Source organism: Aulostomus chinensis, chromosome 1, assembly GCF_037954235.1.
Source record: "Aulostomus chinensis isolate RoL2024-O1b breed Wild chromosome 1, RoL_Achi_v1.0, whole genome shotgun sequence".
In the NCBI taxonomy this organism is placed as follows: domain Eukaryota; kingdom Metazoa; phylum Chordata; class Actinopteri; order Syngnathiformes; family Aulostomidae; genus Aulostomus; species Aulostomus chinensis.
In genome coordinates, this window is record NC_141320.1 from 19,514,757 (window position 1) to 19,521,232 (window position 6,476).

At 45.7% G+C, this 6,476-nt stretch overlaps 1 non-coding gene across 1 annotated transcript; it reads right to left on the reverse strand.

Annotated features, from left to right (window-relative positions):
* trnal-gag (transfer RNA leucine (anticodon GAG)) lies at positions 1–82 on the reverse strand. Its single transcript is given in 2 exon segments — positions 1–35; positions 46–82. It is a non-coding gene; the product is annotated as a tRNA-Leu (tRNA).
* Positions 83–6,476: the final 6,394 nt, after the last annotated feature.

Sequence of the window (6,476 nt, forward strand, 5' to 3'; positions counted from 1 at the left end):
TTCCCTGACCGGGAATCGAACCCGGGCCGCGGCGGTGAGAGCCGGTCTCACCGCCGAATCCTAGCCACTAGACCATCAGGGACCACACTGAGCTCTCCAACAACAGAGACTATACACAATGACTCAAGAACACAGGACTCTGTGGTCTCAGCTTGAGATGCAGAGGGTCCACCAAGACCACCAGACACCTCAGCCCCCTAAAGACAGTCCACCCCCAGGATCAGCTTCTATCACTCAGTGGTCCAGAACCATGATGAAGCCTGATCAGGAATGTGAGCAAAGCTCTTGGAACAGGCCTGCTGCCACCACAACTAAGATCCTGCAGGTCACTAGAAACTCCAGTGTCCAGCTGACAAGTGGACGTTCCTCTGATCTGTGGTGGTGCTGAGTTTAGCAAACACCTCCAACAAGAAGATGAAGGAGGCCATCAACTCCTCCAAGCTCAACATCTATACTGGCTTTACTGGGAGATCAGGAGGTCAAAGCAGATCTCCACCCTCCACCTCAGATGGTTTCTACTCACAGAGGGACCAGTTCAAACCAGCTCCCTGGAGCTCCCTTAAGCCATTGTCCCCCTCAGCTAACATCTGGATCTGGACCTGCACCGGTGCTGACTTGTGTCTTGAGTCCCCAGAGTTTGTTGAACCAGAGAAGCTTCAACTGGTGATGGTCGTACAACCAAGCGTGAAGGTGAGCCTGCATTGTCTGATCTGGAGCTAACAGGAATTAGCAAGTTAGCAACTGTTCTAGAGTTGCTGCTGAGTTGAATTTGAATTTATTTGTTGAAAGGTTCCAGTTTCTATGAGGTCAGGGAAGATTGGTGTGGATCTAAAGGTCCCTGGTTGGATTCCCACCTCTCACAGAGGACCTGATGCTTCACGTGAGCTGTGGGATTGGTCTTTACTGCTGAGACAGAAAGAATCCTCCCACATTGGCTTCTTTTAACTGTCAACATTGGTTTGGCTCATTGGAACATTTTCAAACCCTCGTTGCTCAGATTTTACATTAATTTGATCATGACTTTAGACAAATGTTCTGTTTATTAATTAAATAATCACTTGAGTTATGAATTTAGTGAGTCAACCAGACTTGGTCAATGATAAAAGTTAGTCTGGTTATTATTCAGTTTCCTTCCAGTTGGAACACACACACACACACACACACACACACACACACACACACACACGCACACACACACACACACACACACACACACACACACACAGCCTGTCTTCAGTATAAAATGGTCTGTCACGTTCTCTCACGTTGGAAGATTTCTCTGACTCCATTGTGAATAAAGAGATTCTTCATCTGACACCTGAGTCTTGATCCACTGATTCCTCTGATCCACCTCTTTCTGCTCCAACAAGGCTGACATGGATCAGGTGGGTCCATGTCATCCAATCAGGAGGTTTCTCCTCTCAGTTAATTTTCTTCATCCCAGTTTGATTGATTCTTCTCAGCCTGATGAAGGAGCATCTGATCAGGTGTTTGACTGCTTGTTGGTTGTAATTCCATAGATTTTAATCTCAGATGTTATAGAATTAAGAATGCGATGGCAGTCCTGCCAAGTGACATCACTGACATGACAGGATGACCCAGTCATGTGACTGAAGGAGCTGAGAGCTCCTACACATCATTGTTGATGGTGTCTTCCACTGTAGTCAGCAGCCACAACTCCTCTATCAACACCTGTCAGAGACCTGCTGGAGGCTCCACTGAGGTTTGAACTGGGATCACTGGATTCAGAGTCCAGAGTGCTCACCATTCCACCATGGAACCATCAAAGATGAAACAAGTGAGACAAACTATGGCACTAATCATGTACGAGGGACTGCAGTGGTTTTCTGGATCTAATTTCCACAAACAAATGATGATTTGGGGAAAGGTCTGACAAAGTCTGACAAACCTACCCTGATTTTTTTCACAAACAAATGATGATTTTTAGACAGTGACACAGGGCTCTTATTTTGGAGGGCCATCAGGATGTGAAATATCCCAGACCTCTGAGATCAGAGTGTCACTTTGATCTCAGGGTCCTGAATTTGGAGGTTCCTTCTTTGGTCTCCAAGTTCCAACTCCCATCTGACTGAATCCTTTTTTTAATGAACTCCTCAGACCCTGATGATGTCAGGAAGAAATCCAGACATTCAGTTCTCATCTCAGCTGTTCTGACTGAGACGTCAAGCAGTCAGGAAAAAAGTGTTACGACCCAAAGTGGGACCTTTACAGGAGCTAACAAAGTGTCTTTTTTCCTAAACTACTTGAGGAATTGGTTAAACCAGTAAAATATGCATTTCTGTGTGCAGACCAGTGGGGAGCCTGGGTGAGTGGAAGGATGTTTACCACCAACACAGAACCCAGACTTTAGTCATGTGATGAGATGGAGACTCTGATGATGAAGTTAATGGACAAAATGTGAATTGAAGGATGAACACAAATGGGTTTTTGAACCAAACACATTCCTTCAGTCGACTTGTGTGAGGTGGAAATAATACTTGGAGGAGAATGAGAGTTCAGTCTCAGCGCTATGACCTGTGCTGACACTAAAACATGTCAGCCCACAGAACAAAGATGGCAGTCCTCTGGGAGAGCAAGTACACCACACATACATGAAGAAACCCTACAGGAAACAAATATGTGGCCAGAGACTTTTACTCTGTTTTTGTTGTTTACGCAAGTACAGGATTGGAGGGAGACTGATGGTTGCTGTTTGGGTTTTTGGAAAACAAGGAGGCTGTGGGTTCAAGCTGGATTCTCAGAGACTATTTCCCCAACCTCTACATTGGCATCTACACTGTCATCCAGTCACGTGACTGAAGTCATCCAGTCACGTGACTGAAGTCATCCAGTCACGTGACTGAAGTCATCCAGTCACGTGACTGAAGTCATCCAGTCACGTGACTGAAGTCATCCAGTCAGGTGACTGAAGTCATCCAGTCACGTGACTGAAGTCATGTCAGTGATGTCACTCTGCAGGACTGTCATTGCCGTCTCATTCTAGAAAAGAATCCAGACTCCACCCGTGGCTCCATGATAACTGAGGGACCTCTGGTTGGAGGCTGGACGATGATGTTTGGACTGGAAGGAAAACTCCTTGTCCAAATTCCATTGTGTTCAAGTTTAAAGTCCCACAATAAGAAGTAGCTGAATCTGACAGGTGAAGGTTTGGAACTACAAGATGGTGATGTTGGTGACTTGATGTTTCCTTGACTTGATGCTCTGACTGTCAGGGTGGATGACAGCTTCTTCTGCTGCTGCATCTGAGTGGCTAGGATTGGAGCTTTTACCCTCCAAGGTTGTTTGGTTCCAGGGGAAATTTTAGAATTCCAGTCCCCAACCTGGGCTGTTCTGAAACTCTTCTCCTGAATCACTCCTGAGCTGCAGCAAGAACAAATACCAGTGCCAACCAGATCAACTTCATGGCTGCTAACAGCCTCAGACACTTGATTTCCATCAATCTGGAGCCAAGAAGGCCCTCACCTGTGGTTCTCCTCCAGGAGGGTCCAGGTTCTGCCATTGGGGCTCCTGGTGCCACTGCCAGAGAGCCTCAGCTGCACACTGCAACATTTCAACAGGAGATTGACATTCATTCAAATGTCCTGACATCTGATTCCAATGGTTCTGTTCCATATTTATATTTTAAAATGAATCACACAATGAAAGCTGCCTCAGCTGGTTTAAGAGAGAGAACAAGCTAAGAGATCTGAAACCAGTAAAATATGCTTTTCTGTGTGCAAACTAGTGAGGGGCATGGAAGGATATTTTACCACCAATACAGAACCCAGACTTTAGTCATGTGATGAGATGGCGACTCTGATTATGAAGTTAATGGACAAAATGTGAATTGAAAGAAAACACATTCCTTCAGTAGACTTTGATCCAACATTTGTAGTTAGAGTTTGGTGGCTGCTCCATCTTGGAGGAAACCAGGCCATCACAGGGAAGCTCCTTTGCCTCCTCTGCTGCCAGTTCAACCACTCACTCCCATCAGTGGAGAGCAGCTTCAACTGGGTTTGGAATTTACCATTGTGGATGCATAGGAATGTGGAGACAACATCCCTTGTCAGAAGTGAGATTTGAACCCACGCCTCCAGGAGCGACTGCGACCTGAACGCAGCGCCTTAGACCGCTCCGCCATCCTGACAGACACTTAGATGCAGACTGAATTAATTCACTGACAAAGTAGAATTTTTTCCACAGGAGCTACTGGCTCCTTAGTTGTTGCATTTATTGTTAACATTAAACACAGTCTGAGTTCATGGCAGTAAGAAATGAACCAGAACATTTGAACCACATTGCATCTCTTGACCAGTTTGTTACATGGGACACATTCCAGACAGGAAGGTCCCACCAAGACTTGAACTGGGATCACTGGATCCAGAGTTCTCACCATTCCACCATGGAACCAAACACAAGGAGGAGGTTCCTCTAAATACCACTTGACATCATCTGCAATCAACCTGTTGCTATTTGGAGGTTCATCTTGCTCTTGTTCCAGACTACATTGTCAAAAGGATCATGAACCACAAGGAAATCATGGAACTCCAGATTGATTCAGGACTTTCTAACTCCATCGTATGACCTGGGAGCAAAGACTGGCCAGGCCTTTCTTAATTTATCAGTTAATTACTGCTTCAACAAACATGCCACTTAATTAAGTTACCAGAATTTCTCTCATTGAAAAACCCACCAGCCTGATTTCTTGACATGACATGAAAAATTCTCCAAGAACCCACAGTTGGGTGGAAAGATACCAGGTTAACCAGGAGGAGTCCTGTTCCTGAACCATGGATGGAACAAAGTCCACTGGAAAACTCAGCAGTTCCTGAGTGCCAGATCCATCCAGGAGCTTGGGTCTCCCCTTGACTGTGGTGATCCATGAGATCAAGGAGGACAGAGGAAAGAAGGATCCTGTTGGAGATCTCCTCCCTTCTTCCTCCACTTCACTACTACTTGGATGTCAGGAATATGAGGTACTTTACTCAAATGAGGTATTAGGAGTTTCCTGTTTGACAAGAAGGAAGTCAGAGGTTCATACCTCACTTGTTGGTGGTGCCCTCAACCTGCTGAGAGCATCACTTAGTTCTCTACAGAGAAACATGGCAGCTCTGCTGAAGGCTGCAGGAAACCTGCTGGAACTGAGACTTGGACTCAGGTCACTGGATTCAAAGTCCAGGGTGCCAACAGGTCCACCAGGGCATCTGTGCTTTACTTACCGTGTAAAAAGGACCACAGTGGTCGTCTGGTTTTAATTTAACAAACAAATACGGTTGAAAACTTTGAGACAGAGACACAGGGCTCTTATTTGAAGGGCCATGGGATGGGAAATATCCCAGACCTCAGAGATCAGAGCGTTCACTTTGATCTCAGGGTCCTGACTTTGGGGGTTCTTCCTTTGGTCTTCAAATACTTGTGTTTTTATTGGCAGAACTTTCAACTTGCATGCAAAAAGAGAATCACAGTCAATGTAAACCCAGCAGACAGTGTTTATTTCTCATAAATCAGACAATCGCACAAATGAGAATGAAAGGAAAAAACAATAAAATGTTTTAAAATCCTTCTCCACTCTAAAGCTTTTTAAAGTTCATTTGAAGGTTCAAAGGTGGAGGTGAGGAGGTCACCCTGATCCTCCCTGTCGTCACTGCCAGGATTCTTTCTTCTGGTGCTGTGGTTCTTCTGATGAAGGGGGCGTGATGTTTGCTGTCTCAGGCTCCACCAAATGTCCTCTTTAGGACGCCACAATGTGGCCTCTTCACTGCTCCATCTTCCCTGCATCGGAGACACCAGGGTTCCTCCTGGTGCCGACCCCATCATCCTGCTACCCAATGGTGCGGCCATGGATCCTCAGAGGAGGCTGGGATCCTTCTTCTCATCAGAGCCACAGTTTTTCCTGGAGGGAACAACAGGAGCTTTGTTGTAATGTTTTGCTCGGTGTTTCCTGCTCAGAGCGTCAGGATCTGTGACGCCATCTTGTGGTAGGGGGTCACCATCTTGTTGTGTGGTAGTGGATTCATTGATCTGCTGTTTCAACACATTCAAGTTCATTATCCTACAAGTCAAAGTACATTTGGTGTGGAGTTTTAGTTTCTGGCCTCAATCATAACGTGTGCCTTTCTTCTTCATGAACATTTCTCAGCTTTGTAAGTTTATTCTAGTTTTTCTTCCTCACTTTTCTATTCCATTGTTGTTGAAGATTCTACTGCAGGTTGGAGTTCCCTGTTGACTGAAGCAGAAACAGGAACAACAAGCTGGAGGCTGTCAGAGCTCCAAGTTGGGCCGCTGATATTAAAGTAGGAGATGAACACATCCAGGTTAGCATCCCTCTCAGAAGCTGCTACTTTAGCTCTTCAGAGTACAGCAGCCTAGCATCGCTTCATCTGGCCAGTTAGTGGCCCACTTTGATGTCTGGGATATCAGGTTCAAGGTTCTTCACAGCTCTGAATGAAGGCTTTCTAAAGTGTTAACCAGTACTC